Source organism: Callorhinus ursinus, unplaced genomic scaffold (genome assembly GCF_003265705.2).
Source record: "Callorhinus ursinus isolate GAN/ISIS: 27379988/994484 unplaced genomic scaffold, GSC_fseal_2.0 scaffold39, whole genome shotgun sequence".
Taxonomy (NCBI): Eukaryota; Metazoa; Chordata; class Mammalia; order Carnivora; family Otariidae; genus Callorhinus; species Callorhinus ursinus.
In genome coordinates, this window is record NW_027397101.1 from 20,425,333 (window position 1) to 20,438,781 (window position 13,449).

Consider the following 13,449-nt stretch of genomic DNA (forward strand, 5'->3'; position numbering starts at 1 on the left):
GTGCTGATCTTCTGGGGGAGGGGCCTGTTGCTGTGGTTCCCAAATGTCTTTGCCGGAGGCAGAATTGCCCCGCCCTTGTCGGTCCGGGCTAAGTAATCTGCTTGGGTTTGCTCTCAGGAGCTTTTGTTCCCTGCAAGCTCTCGGTACAGCCTTGGAGGACGAGAGGGAAAATGGTGGCCTCCCAATCTCCGCCCGGAGGAGCCGAGAACTCGAGGCCCCCCCGCTCAGTGCGCCCGCAGAGAAAAGCAGTCACTCCCGTGTCCCGGGTCTTCAGCCGCACTCCGTGCTCACCCGGCCTGTGACCGAGCGTTTCTATCTCTGGCACCCGACCCTGTGTGGAGTCTCCAAACCCAGCAGATCCCTGCGGTGCACTCCTGCGCCGCTCCTCCCCGGGGGAGGAAGGGGAGTCTCCCCAACTCTGCCGCTTGTTGGGTCCCTGCTGGAGGAGCAGTGGCCCGACTGGGCTGCAGATCACGGTTTTTGGCACCCCGAGCTGAGAGCCCGCGCCTCGGCTCCGTCTCTGCAGCCGGCTTCCCTGCTCCGATACCTGGGAGCTCTGCTGCACTCAGGCTGCCCCGGTCTTTCTGTGACCCCAAGGGTCCTGAGACCCCACTGTCCCGCGAGGGTTCCACCCCCCGCTTAGCCACTGCAGCGACGTCCCTCAGCGGAGCCAACTTCTAAAAGTTCCAATTTTGTGCTCCGCGGCTCTAGCACTTGCCAGAAGCAGCCGACGGAGGCCCCCTCCCCCGCCGTCTATCCTCCCGAATATCGCCTCGGATTCACTTCTCCGCACGTCCTACCTTCCAGTAAGTGGTCGCTTCTCTGTTCAGAGAGCTGTTGCTATTCTTTTCTACAATCTCCTGTTGAGTTCGTAGGTGTTCAGAATGGTTTGGTCCCTATCCAGCTGAATTCCTGGGACCAGATGAAATTTCAGTCTCCTACTCTTCCGCCATCTTGCTCCTCCCCACCTCGGCTCTTCTCATCTTTAAGAGTAGAATGATAACTTAGAAGAATTTCACAGTAATACAAATGAAGTGTGCAATAAAATGGGTGTATAATAAATGGTAGTTATTACAAGTTGCTCAAATGCAATATTAATGGGGTATTATGGAAGTAGACTATTTTAAACGGTCAAGGATTTCAGGATGTAATATTTGCAAGATGTTTCTTTCATCAGACTTCACTGCATAATACCAGCAGAGTAATTTTAGTGTTAATTAGCCAAATGCTGAAACTGTCAATAGCTTTGTGATACAGAACTAAGTAGAATGATGGTAGCCATTTAAGTGTTATACTGCCTATATCTGTTAAACAATGTCATAAAACTGACAACTTGTAGCTGCATCCGGCTCATCTCCATTTCATTCCTCCCTCGTTTCCTATAAACTCTCCCTGGTGGTTTTCTTTAAGTAGAAGTGCCATATATTCTGGCTATTGCATGAAATGTTATACACATGCAAGCAACCTTAACCATTCAGAAATACGTTTAGAATATTTGCCAATTTCTGGGTTTTGGTGAGGTCCCTAAAATTTTCAGTCACATCAGAACACTGTTTCTCTGATCTAATCATGTAGCATTTCCTGTGTCCTGTGAGTTTTTCATACATATCACTGAATCTCCTTCAAATAGATGGGAAAATATACATCAACTTCTCTCTGAATAATGCTAAGCCATGTTTCTATGGCATTCAGGCGCATCCTTTCTGTGTTATTTCTTTTGTTTCTGTATCATCCCTCTTTTTAGCAAAAGAAGCCATACTCTTGCTCCTGCTTTCCTGAAGCTCATTTCTCATCCACATGTCTGCTGTGCTCCTGCTACTGCAGCTACTTGCACCTCACATGCAGGGCACCCCCTTTTTCCTTTGTGCCATTTCCCATCTTGCTCTGCTACAAAGAATATCTTTCCTTGTCTACATGAAAGACAATTGAGGCATCCCCTGGAAAGTCTTCCTGGGTGTTCATCAAAGGATTCACTCATTCCTCGTCTCTGTTCCCACAGTGTCTGCCACGGCCTCTCTCATTGCCCTTATATTGTTGGGTAACGGATTGCTTTCTTGTCTGTCTTCCCTTCCCTACTCCCCTGTGGATAAAGACTTCCTCTTGTTTCTTTTTTGTATTCCTAACACCTATGTCAGCATCTTACACAGAACAGACAATATTTAAATGCTAGTGAGTGAACAAGTGAAATTCCTTGCCCTCTAAAGTTTTCTCTCAAGGTTAACAAGAGCACTGAGTTATTAAATAGCATTGATTGTAGAACCTTCTGGATGATCCCACTTGTGACTTCCAGACTTTGGTGTGTCCTGTGTCTAAGACCTTTGTATAGGATACAAAAACTCCTTCATGTTGTGGTGGCCAATTTCTTTAATTTCTTTCCCCTTCCTGGAAATCTCTTTAATTAAATTTTCCAAGTTCTTTTGCTAGTGACCTAAAGGTCCCAAGGGATTACTTGTGTAGGAACTAACCTGGCTTTGAGCCTAAAAATGGTTTATTGCTTCAGGGAGAGAAATTACTTTCTGGACAATTTAAACTGGATTTTCTTTCTGTGTATGTTTGAGATAATAATGGAAAAAATCATAAATTAACCAGAACCTAGGAAAGAAGACTTTACACTTGTTGTATGGCATAGGTCGCTTGTGTAGGAAATGGGCATTTTAAGATATGCCAGCAAAGACTTGATTACCCTGTAGTCTCTGGGCCCGTTGATACCCCCTTAGATCCTCACTCCCATCCCCATTAATAATTAAACATGTAAATACATGCACTCACTTTCCCTCTTTCTTTGACATATCTTGAGGGAGAAGTAGCTGCCACGAATGCATTTTTTATTCATTCACCAAATATTAATTGAAAACCTGTTAGAGGTAAGCACTGTACTAGGCACTTAGAGGGATGCAGTTCCTTGAGGGACAATAGAGTCACAGTCGGCAAAATAAGAAACAATACTAAAACAAGATTTAAAATGTGCTATGCCTATGAGAAGTACAGGGATGTGCTTTTGGAGGTCAAAGGTAGGGAAAGGCACATTTGCCTGAGCTGCATGGTAAAAAATTGGATGTTGAAACAAAGTCTTCTTAAAAATGAGTAAAAAATCTCTGTCTTATTTGCAGTGCTGGGACAAAATAGGATGGTTTCCATGGCTTTTTAAAAGAACTTAAAGATTTAAAATGTACAAATTTCATATCTTCAGTTTTCCAGTATAAGGGTAAGATAAATATATCCTTTAATAAATTTGTCCTCCATGTCTTGATCCCACAGGCTATTAATGAGGTACAGTTTTGCTATGTTGATAAAACTGCTGAGAAAAGGGCAAAAATGTAGCTCAACATGAGAACATTTGAGCTACTTATTCAGATATGCTAAATTTAACCTCAAAGAAATTATTACTTCATTGGTATCTCTGCATGTCTTCTAAAATAAGATCAATTTCCTTCAGTCTGGGATATTTTAGATATGGCCTTGCTTAATGGTGAAGGAGTGAACAAGAGCTAAGCTATTAATGACCCTCCATTTCAAGACTCTCTGATGACCCTCCCAGCCAATGAAAGCACAAGCAAGTGAGTCTGGAAAACAGTCGCCCTGTTGAACTCATGCTGTGAGAAAAGTCATGCAGTGCCCAGCGACAGTCAGTGCATACTCTTGGCTAAGCGCTGTGCTAAGCTAAGGGACTGGAAAGACGAATCTTGTGCAGTCCCTGGGAGAGCATACGTAGCTTAGTGGGGCGGGAATGGGCATCCATTACCATAAATCAAGACCTAACTTAAGCTCGTAAGAAAAGTGACACAATTACTGTGGAGTAGGCAGTTCCCTGGGAAAACTTGCATAGAAATGATGGCATTTGATATTGAATAATGAACCTTAAAGTTGGAAAAAATAGGAGAATCAAAACACCATTCATATATGATGAGAAGAAAACCCTACCCACATTGTTCTGCTTATTACAAAGAACTAAGATGATTCACTCACAGCCTAGAAAGAGAAGCTTTAGATCCTCCTTCTGGTGGTGGTTTTTGTTGAGCCATTTGGATGTACCTGTGGAGGCTCATGTATAGTTGTGGCGAGGCTTATTTTCAAGTGGAATCTTGAGATTTTAAGAGGTCTTCAGAAACACCCCTTCCTGACCTATCATACTTTAACACTGTCATCGTAGTTGAAAATCCATCGTACTCCACCATTCAAAGTTTATTCCTTGGTCTTCAGTTGACCCCTTTTCCAAATATCCCTCAGAAAGTATTTGGTTGACTGCTATGGTTTGGATATTAGTTGGCAACTGCCTTAAAACAACTCTAAATTCCTAAAAAGAAGAATTGCAACCTTTAAAAACACTACTGAAAGTGCTAAGAGGAGTTATGGGGGCTGAAATCAGGAATTGATTACACCCGCTTTACAGCTTGGCTAGAGGGGTTGACATGTGTGCTCCTTTCCTTCCTCCTTCCCTCTGTACCTCTCCTCACCTAAAAAAGAATTGTAACATGACTGGAGTCATGGGAGTTCCCATTCTAGAGTGGAGCAACATGGGAGGATGTGCATAAAATGCACACGTTCAACCTTATCACTGCCACTTCTTAACCAAATTTGCTACCCTCTCTAAGAGTTTTTGCTCTGCCAACACGCCTCCCAAAAATATACTCTTGAACAAGCATCAGAAGTTTACTAATCCCCAACCATTGCTAAAATATCCAAGAGAACTTCCAAATCTTGAGAGAATTTGGCAAAAATACATACATATATGCATGCATGACAGCTTCTTACTTCACTATGGCCCTGTCACTAGTTGAGTATAGTTCTTAGTTTCACAGCAATATTTCTGAGTGGGTTAAAAAAGAGAACTTTATAGAGTCAAATTAAAAAGGGGAAAGGTGTTAGTACTGAAACGGGAGACCTTCAATGAAAAATTTCCCAGGAAAATGTTTACCCACCTGAGACAGATTGAAATTCAGCATCACGTGTATAGCGCATGTATCCTTCCCTTAATATACTCCACTTATTCCACCAAAGGTGTGGCTACCGAATTCCTAATTAGAATTCTTTGGTGGAGGGGCATTGACCCCGAAAGTTCTCAGAATCATAAACAGACCAGATGAGATGACCTTATTCATGGCACTACTTGGGTAAGAACAAAAGCGCAGGGATGAGAGGGAGAATCTTTGCCAAGGGGGTCAGGCCACCGGCTGGTGATGTCGTATCCAGGAAATCTCCATGACCCACGACAGTGAAGAGCCTGGGTAGAAGATGACGTGTCAGATAGCAACTTTTCATCTTGCATCCAAGTTCTTTGCCCTCCCTCACAGAGTACCCACATGTTCAACTTAAGTTAGATGGGCAAATAATTTCCTAAGTATTAGAAAACACCATGTCAAAGGGGTATGCAAAACTCAAAATTTGTTTTGCATTTTGGAATTCAGCTTCTTGACTTCTTAGTGGCAACTGTAATTGTGAAACTACTAGTAACGGCTACTATTATTTCTTTCTATGGTTAGGAGTTTTTCTAAGCATGTAAGCACACTTTCTGCTTCTGAGGTAATAACCTCTTAAATGATGAGAGTTTTGGTAACCCACCAAGGGTCGTGGTGATAATTAATATACAGCTCTGAGCCCAGGACTCTTATACTCATCCTGTGAGGAAACAGGCCCAGAGACATTTCTACAACAGTATACAGCAAAAAGAAATATGGTTTTTAAAAACCTCCACAGTTGTGTGCCTGTTGGATTATAAACCTGTTTTTTTTTTCTTTTAGTACAATTTAACTTTAAACTAGAGTAACTACCTGGCTTTGCTCGCCTTCTTCTCTTGCTTTCTTAAAATCTCAGATGTTCATGCTCAGGCAGGAGCCCAGGACCTGCCTAGAGGCTTGAAGCTTCAGAGGTAAGCACGAAGCCTTCCAGGTTACATTTCCCAAAACCTTTCAATGAGCTAAAAAGTTTGCTTAAGCTTGTGGCTAAGTGTTGGTTCTCTTTCTCAGGCAGGGACAGGGCCTACCATGCCATTCAAAATGAGTTCACAGCTGATGAAATGCACTCAGTCTCCTCTCACTTTCCATGACTGTGTTCAGGTGGGTGTGGCCTGCGCTCCGTATGGGGCAGAAAGTAGAACCCCCATCCTTTTTTCTGTGCCTAGTCCAGGTCTTTGATGTCTGCTGTTGCGAAGTTCTGCAGCGCTGGAACCGTCAGGCAGTTTGCCACCATCCTACCCCTCCTACTCTGCCCCCCACCCCAGTACATTATTTCTTGAGGGTTACCTTTTGTTTTCAGCATCTTATAGTCTCCCAAGCATGGTAAAGCAATTTTAGACCACTATATAATTTTTGCACAAAATTCAACTGCCTTTTAAGAAATCTGTTATTTACCTGGTGTTGTACTTGGCACTGAAGAGAAGACAAATGATAGGTAAGATAGTTACTAAAGATAGTAAGGATCTCTCTTATTTTCAAGAAAACCAAAGTCATCCCTATACAACAATTGCAAAACATCCTTAGTCAGAACACAATGAAACAGTAGCATGTAAATAGGAGAAGGTAAATTATGCTATATATAAAAATGAGACAACAGACATGACTTCGACCGTTTCAACTGTATTTTTCTCTAATGTGCATGAATAAAAAGCCTCAGTGCTTTTGAATGCCTTCTTTCTTACTCATTCTGATCTTTAGCGTGTAATCCATAAAAGGCCATTGCTCCCTCCATAAATCTTCTTTAATTCAAAGCATAACTCTCAGAGCGCAAAAACTGAGCAGATTAGCTATTGCTGCTCCTCACTGAAATTGTCGGTGTATAAACATCTCCCTCGGGTCACAACTGCAGTCGGCGTAAAAATAAATCAGAAGTCAGCTATAAGTTCCAATGATTTATCAATGAGTTTTTTAATGGTGTGTGTCTGAATTATAGCATTTTAGCAAACCCCACCACTGATTGCTATTTTCATTAGTTCATAACGTTTTTAGATATACATAAATATACATGCACGCACATGTGTATTTGCATCTATAAATTCTACATTTCATAATGGCATATTCTTTGCCACTAGATCAGCTGCACTATTTTTGGAAACATTACTCTCTTTACTTGGAAATCATAACCCCTTAGTCAATCTAAATATGACTTCATAACTTTTATAGCTTTCACCCCACGCTTTTGCAAAACCTTACTGTGATTGCAAAAGGGCTCTGTGTGGTTAAGGGAAAAAAAAAGTGACTTCTCACGACATACCCTACAAATGCTTTGGGGTTTCTCTTTGGTGTTGGGATCATGATGTGGCTGATGTATTTTGTGTGCTAGTGTGTGAGTGGATAACCTAGGAGGTTACATAAAGGAGCATTTTTAAATTAAACTGAAATTTTGACTCTATTGCTTCTCCAGTCACTAATGAAATTACAGCTGAATCACCCAGAACAATGCTTTCTGGGGTCCCTCTACCCTGGAAAAAAGATTAACATTAATATAAAGTGCAGAGCATCATTAATTTTATTCATTAGGCATAAGTAATTCTCTTACAAATTCATCATTCCCCTTTAGGGGGAGGGGATCGAAAAGTGTTTTTTCTGTTTTCAAATTGCAAAGGTTTTTTTGCTTTTTTCCCTTCATTAAGTGAAATTTCATTTTAACTCTCTATTGATCCAATGGTAATACGTTTTAAAGCAGGGCTTCTTAAAATTTCATATCCATAGGAATCCCCTGGGGATGTCGCTGAACCGTGCATACTGATTCTGGAGTGAAGCCTGAGATTGTACATTTTTAACAATCGTCAGGTGATGCATCTCTGCTGCAGGATGATGCTTTATACACCAAGGTTTTAAAATCTTATAAGCATATATTACTGCAAGCATTCATCAATAGCATTGTTTTTCTGTGAACCACACTGGCTTCCTATGGTATATTCGCCTGAGTTCTCCTTCTCACACCAGTTGCAGCATTTCTTACTCCAAGTTGCTTACGTAGAGGTTGCCAAACCTGAGGAATGCCCCCAGGAAACCTTTTAGGGAATCGGAACTGATCGGGTTCTAACCATTCTCCCCATGAGTGTTGTACAGACTTTGAATATGTTGTAGCTATGTGCAGGAGACTAAAACATGCTTTAAGATACATACGTTTAAGTGAGTTTAATGTGAACCCTGCAGTCTCACCCCAAACTGACCTCTACTATTTCACTGACCTCCAAGCATCATAAAACTGAAAGCAGCTCTGTGAACTCCTTTCTCCCAGAGATACTGAGACAAGGCCAATACCAGGACAATGGCTGTCATAGTTCCCCCAAAACCCCCTTCCACCAGGTGCAGACCCCTCCAGGTGGAAGGAAAATTGTGCATCTCAAAGGGGGAAAGTTTTGTTGAATGTGCTTGAATAAGAGGAACAAGAAGGTGATGTGACTTGTACCACTAACCAATATATGTAAGGACTATTAGTTGGGGCTGGGTGATGGTGGGGCGGGGGGTTTTCCAATAGCCCTGTATGGTTTAGACATAAATCATCTATACAGACATCAACTACCAGGCTGAATGGGTCATGTCACATTTGCATATTCTAGGTTCCCACAGAGATGGTGGGAAATGGTGCCAACTGTCAAGGTGGGTGCACTACTAATTATTGAATGGCCAACAGACTGTGTGGGCCAGCCATGCAGAATGATTATAACCTGTACGCCACCAGGTATACACCTGCCCCACACCTGGGCCACCAGCCACTAGTCACCTACCGGCTGATATCAAGAAAATAGATTTCAATGAAGACAATCTTAGGGGACAAGCTCAGGTTCAGAAATGCCCTGGAGGTGTTTTTATTCATTGAGATGTTGAGTTTATAAGTCCAGAATACAAAACGCAAAGGAGCGCTGGTTACATGACTTGCGAGAATCCAGCACTGTCAGAGACAAATCCCATAAAATATCCCATTTGTGGAAGAAGCTAAAAGTGTGCTGATGTGGCCCGTTATTTACAAGTCTCTTTTGGACTAAGCTTGTGTGTTCATTCAGAGACAATTATAAGCATCCTCTGAGATGTTTAAAGCCCCAGATTCCTAAGATCTGGAACAAATTTCACTGGGTGTAAGAATTTGTGTATGGGACTCTATACTAGAAACTCCAAATCTTAGAACTGGAAGCAATGTCAGAGGTCATTAGTCCAAACTCCCACTAAAAGCTTGAATTCTCTCTGCCACATTCCTTGGCAGATGGTCATCCGGCCTCTGCCTGAACATTTCCAGGGATGGGAAACGTACCTCTTTTCGAGACAACGCAGCCCCTAATGATAACTCCAAGTGTTAAAACATTCTCACAAATACAGAGCCCAAACTTGCCCTTCCTCAATTTCTACCCTATGGGCCAGTTTCTGCTCTATGGACCTATAAAGGACAAATCTTCACTTTCTTCCACCTTGATGAAGAAAACCTCTCAGCTGCCCCAAATTATTGAATCTCTGCTTCAGTTTAATAGCCTCAGTTCCGCTTCCTTGTATTCTCATGACCCAACACTTACCCATCCAAATGAGCAGATTATCAGCACCCAAAAACCATGATCCCCAGAACTGAATATAGTAAAGTGATCAAATCCAGTGCTGATATCATGGTAAGCTGGAGTTTTATTTTTATTCATGTGGCATAAAATTGCCAATTTTTTGCCACCAGCCATATGATCCTGCTTTTACTGAGCTTACAGAAAACAAACAAACAAAAATCCATATGCTTCCACATAAACAATGAATGGCAAAACACTGGTCTTCCTTATTCAATATTGGATAATAGATTTTTCCTTTTAATCTAAATTTAGAATCTAACTTATATCCCTTGAAGGAGGCCAGCTCATTAGCTTTGGTCTGTTGTTCTAGATTTTTTTTTTTTTTTTTAGCTGCTCATCTTAACTAGGTGCTAGCCACAGATTACATTAAAAAAAAATCTTCCCTATCTTTAATCAAATCATTAATGAAAATGCCAAAGATGACCGAGTCTTTCACATCTCTCTTTATACTGGCATTGATTTACTAGTTTCACTAGACCTGGCAGAGAGCCCGGAACATAACAATTGCTCAATAAATACTTGTTGAATTGACTGTACAGGTTTTCAGCCATCTGTGTCTGCTTCAACTAGAATCTCATGTGGCTCATATTGTTCTATCTTGCCCATTACACATCACCAAAGATTATCAAAGACTTCACTAAAATCAAACAGTCATATATTAGAAATAAGTACTAGAATGAATAAGTAGACCCACATTCTAGTACTTGTTTGCTGTGGGCCTAGTCTCTGTTTCTACATAGGAATTACTATTATCTGCCCGGATACCCATACAACTATTAGAAAGAGCAAATGTAATAAAATATGTGAAGATAACCTATAAATTTCCAAGTCCTAGCTGCACAAATATTAGGGCTCATAATTATGTTACGTCATTCCTCTCATCTACTTACTAGTCAGTCTGATATTGCTTAGGTTAAAAAAAAAGTATGATTAGTTTAACATCACTTGTCCTTAATGAAGCATAGTGAAGGCTAATGATCAGCACTTTATTTTTCTACATGCTCATAAAGGAGTCTCAGAGGCAATCATTCTGGGTCTGGAGCTAGCTGGTATTTAGTCCACAACTTTCATTCTAATTCTAAAGCTTTTCTTCTCATGAGTCCTCCATCGATTTCATTACTTTTTTTAAAAAAAAAAGCAGGTGGTGAGGCTGACAATTAACATGTGTCCAAAATTTCAGGAGGGATACTAGGAAGAGCATCTTATTTCTTGTCTCTGCTGGTGCTGCTCATCATCTGCAGCATTTTCAACCCATGGTTCCTCTGTGAGCTCTCACTAATGCCAACATCTTCAATTTGGGGCTTTGGTGTCTTCAGAAACCACCGGAAGTCCCTGCCTTCTTTGTTTCCAACTTTGACGAAGCTTTAGGTACCTGCACTATACTGGAAAATTGAGGGTTTTTGTGTGTCTCCTCAAAACACACAACACTATTTAGAAGGCAGGAGGATTCGAAAAAAACATTTCCCTCTCATCTACTGTGGACACATACACTATCTGAAATCTTTAAAATAATTTTGGCTAGGTTCTTTTTAAGCAACACACCTTCTGGTAATTTTATTTTAAAAAAGAAGAAAGCACAAATCATGCAAAAGGAGAATAACTGAGTAGGCCCTTATAGGCCCTTACTATGCTAGCTACAACTGGAAAACAAAACCAAAAAACTTCATTTGTATGCTTCGCCACTTAAAGTTTCTGAACAATTTTAATGACCACAAATTGATTCTTCATATAGACTCTGTTGAGGGTCCATCATAATCAAAATGGTATCAGTGTTTGTATTTCTTTCCCCTGAAAGGACAAATACATTTATGAAATGAAACATAACAGAAATATTTGTTATTCTCTCCAGCCTGGACTGGAGAATTTTACACATGGACTATAATATAAATTATTGGAATTTCTCAGGGCCTGCAATGAATTGATTTCATTTAATCCTGCCATTAAAAAAAAATTTTTTTTTACTTCCCTGATGGCTCTGAAATTAGGGAAGCCAAATCACTTTTAATAGACTTGATCTGGATGTATGAAAAGATGGCAATACACCTTGGAAAAAACTGGGCAACCACTCATACAGGTCAAATTAAAGGTACAATTTGAAAAGGAAGCCATGATTTTATAACCAGTTTTATATTAATCCCAGAGATCTGGACAGAAACCTCAGTTTTTTCACACAAAGCTAATTAAGCCTAAGTACTGGCTAGAATCTAAACTACACACTTAACAATAGACTAGAAGAACTTTCAAATAGTTCCACAAGTTTCAACAGAGTAACTCATAAAACTCTAACAGACCTGGTCCATAATTTGTGTATGTCCTGACTTATAGAACATGGAATTTCCACTGGATTCAACACAAATGTGTCCACATAATGGTTTTGCTGTTTAGGGGAATGTTAATTGCAATTCTCATATCTTTCCCCAATCCAAAGAACTGTTAGAAACTATAAATTTTAGTGTTTCACACAGGTTGGTTATGATGACAAGTTGTCTGGCAAGGAAATGCTGAACCTTTATGTAGCCTTCCAAATTCAGGAAAGGCAGCTGGTAGATCCTAGCTTCAGCAGCTTAGAAAAGAGCAATCATAGGGAGGGGTACACTTTTATATTTAGCCCTTGTTTTTGTTCCATCAAGACAGAGAGCTATTAGGAGGTTTTCAAAGTCCCCTTGTTTAAAAGAGTTTGGTGTCATACAAACCTTGGGCAAGGTCCTATAAAATCATTTTCATGGAGGCCATGCTAAGTTGGTAAAGAAGAAATGATACTATTCCTGGAAGCCCAAGCACACATTCCTCCTGTCCCACTTCCCAACAATCAAAATTTAAAGTCAATTTTGGCAAATTTTTATGGACACTTAAACTATGTATCAAGAACTATTCCATAGTAAAGAATAAGAAGACAAGATTCTTGGCCTCCATGGAGTCTGTGTTCCATTGGAGAAGTAGTGTGGGATAGATGAGAACAGAAAATTGGAAGAAAAGAAAATGTTCACCAGTGATAAAGGTTTTGATGAAGATAAAGCAGGGTGATACGATGGAGTGCCCAAGAAGTTCCTGCAGATTGAGGGGAATAGTCAGGAGACTCTGTGAGAGGGGTCTCATTGCTAATCCATTCTCCTCCCCGAAGATAGATCGAACTCTTTTATCTATTTACATGACTCTTTGATTGGAGTCTGAGTCCATTACTAGACTGGGAACTCCATGAAGACAAGAGCCATACATGGTTTTACTCCCCACCCCATCACCTGACACAACTTCTGCTACATGGTAGCTACTAAATACATGTTTGGAATGCATGAATACATTGAGAGAGTAGAACAAAGGATTTCAGATACTGTGACACAGTAGTTCTTGATACTGGCCAGTTCCATGGTTGGGCAATCAAATGATTCTTTTCATGGTTAAAAGAAAAAGCTGTGATTGCTCACTCCAGTAAGGTAGATTGAGTACCTACTATACACAGAGACCTGTACTAGATGTTTTAGGAAATAAAAAGATAAAAATGCATGGCCTCTGTCCTTATGGAATTTATATCTCCTTTAGTCTTTTCATAAATGAGATAAAAGTAGACTCTAGCAAGTATTCATTTATTTATCCAACCAAATAAATGTGCCCAGCACCACTCCACAGTGAGTCCCTGACTTTACAAAGTTATGGTCTATTAGGGAAAGCAGACTTAGTCAAATGTTCAGATATATAACTGCTAGAGTGGTATGTATTATGGAAGAAACACACTGCTATGAGAACATGTAATAGGGGTTGGGACTGGGGGATCTGATCTGTTTGGTTAGCAAGGAGAATTGAAGTCTAAGGAAGGGTGCTGGCGGAGAGTTATCCTAGGCAGACATGGAAGTGAACTTCAACCTGAGAGGAACTCTGTGAGGCCAGAACAGAAAGCAAAGAGGAATGTCTTCAACAATATTTGACCTCCTACTTTAAAGAATAGGTAG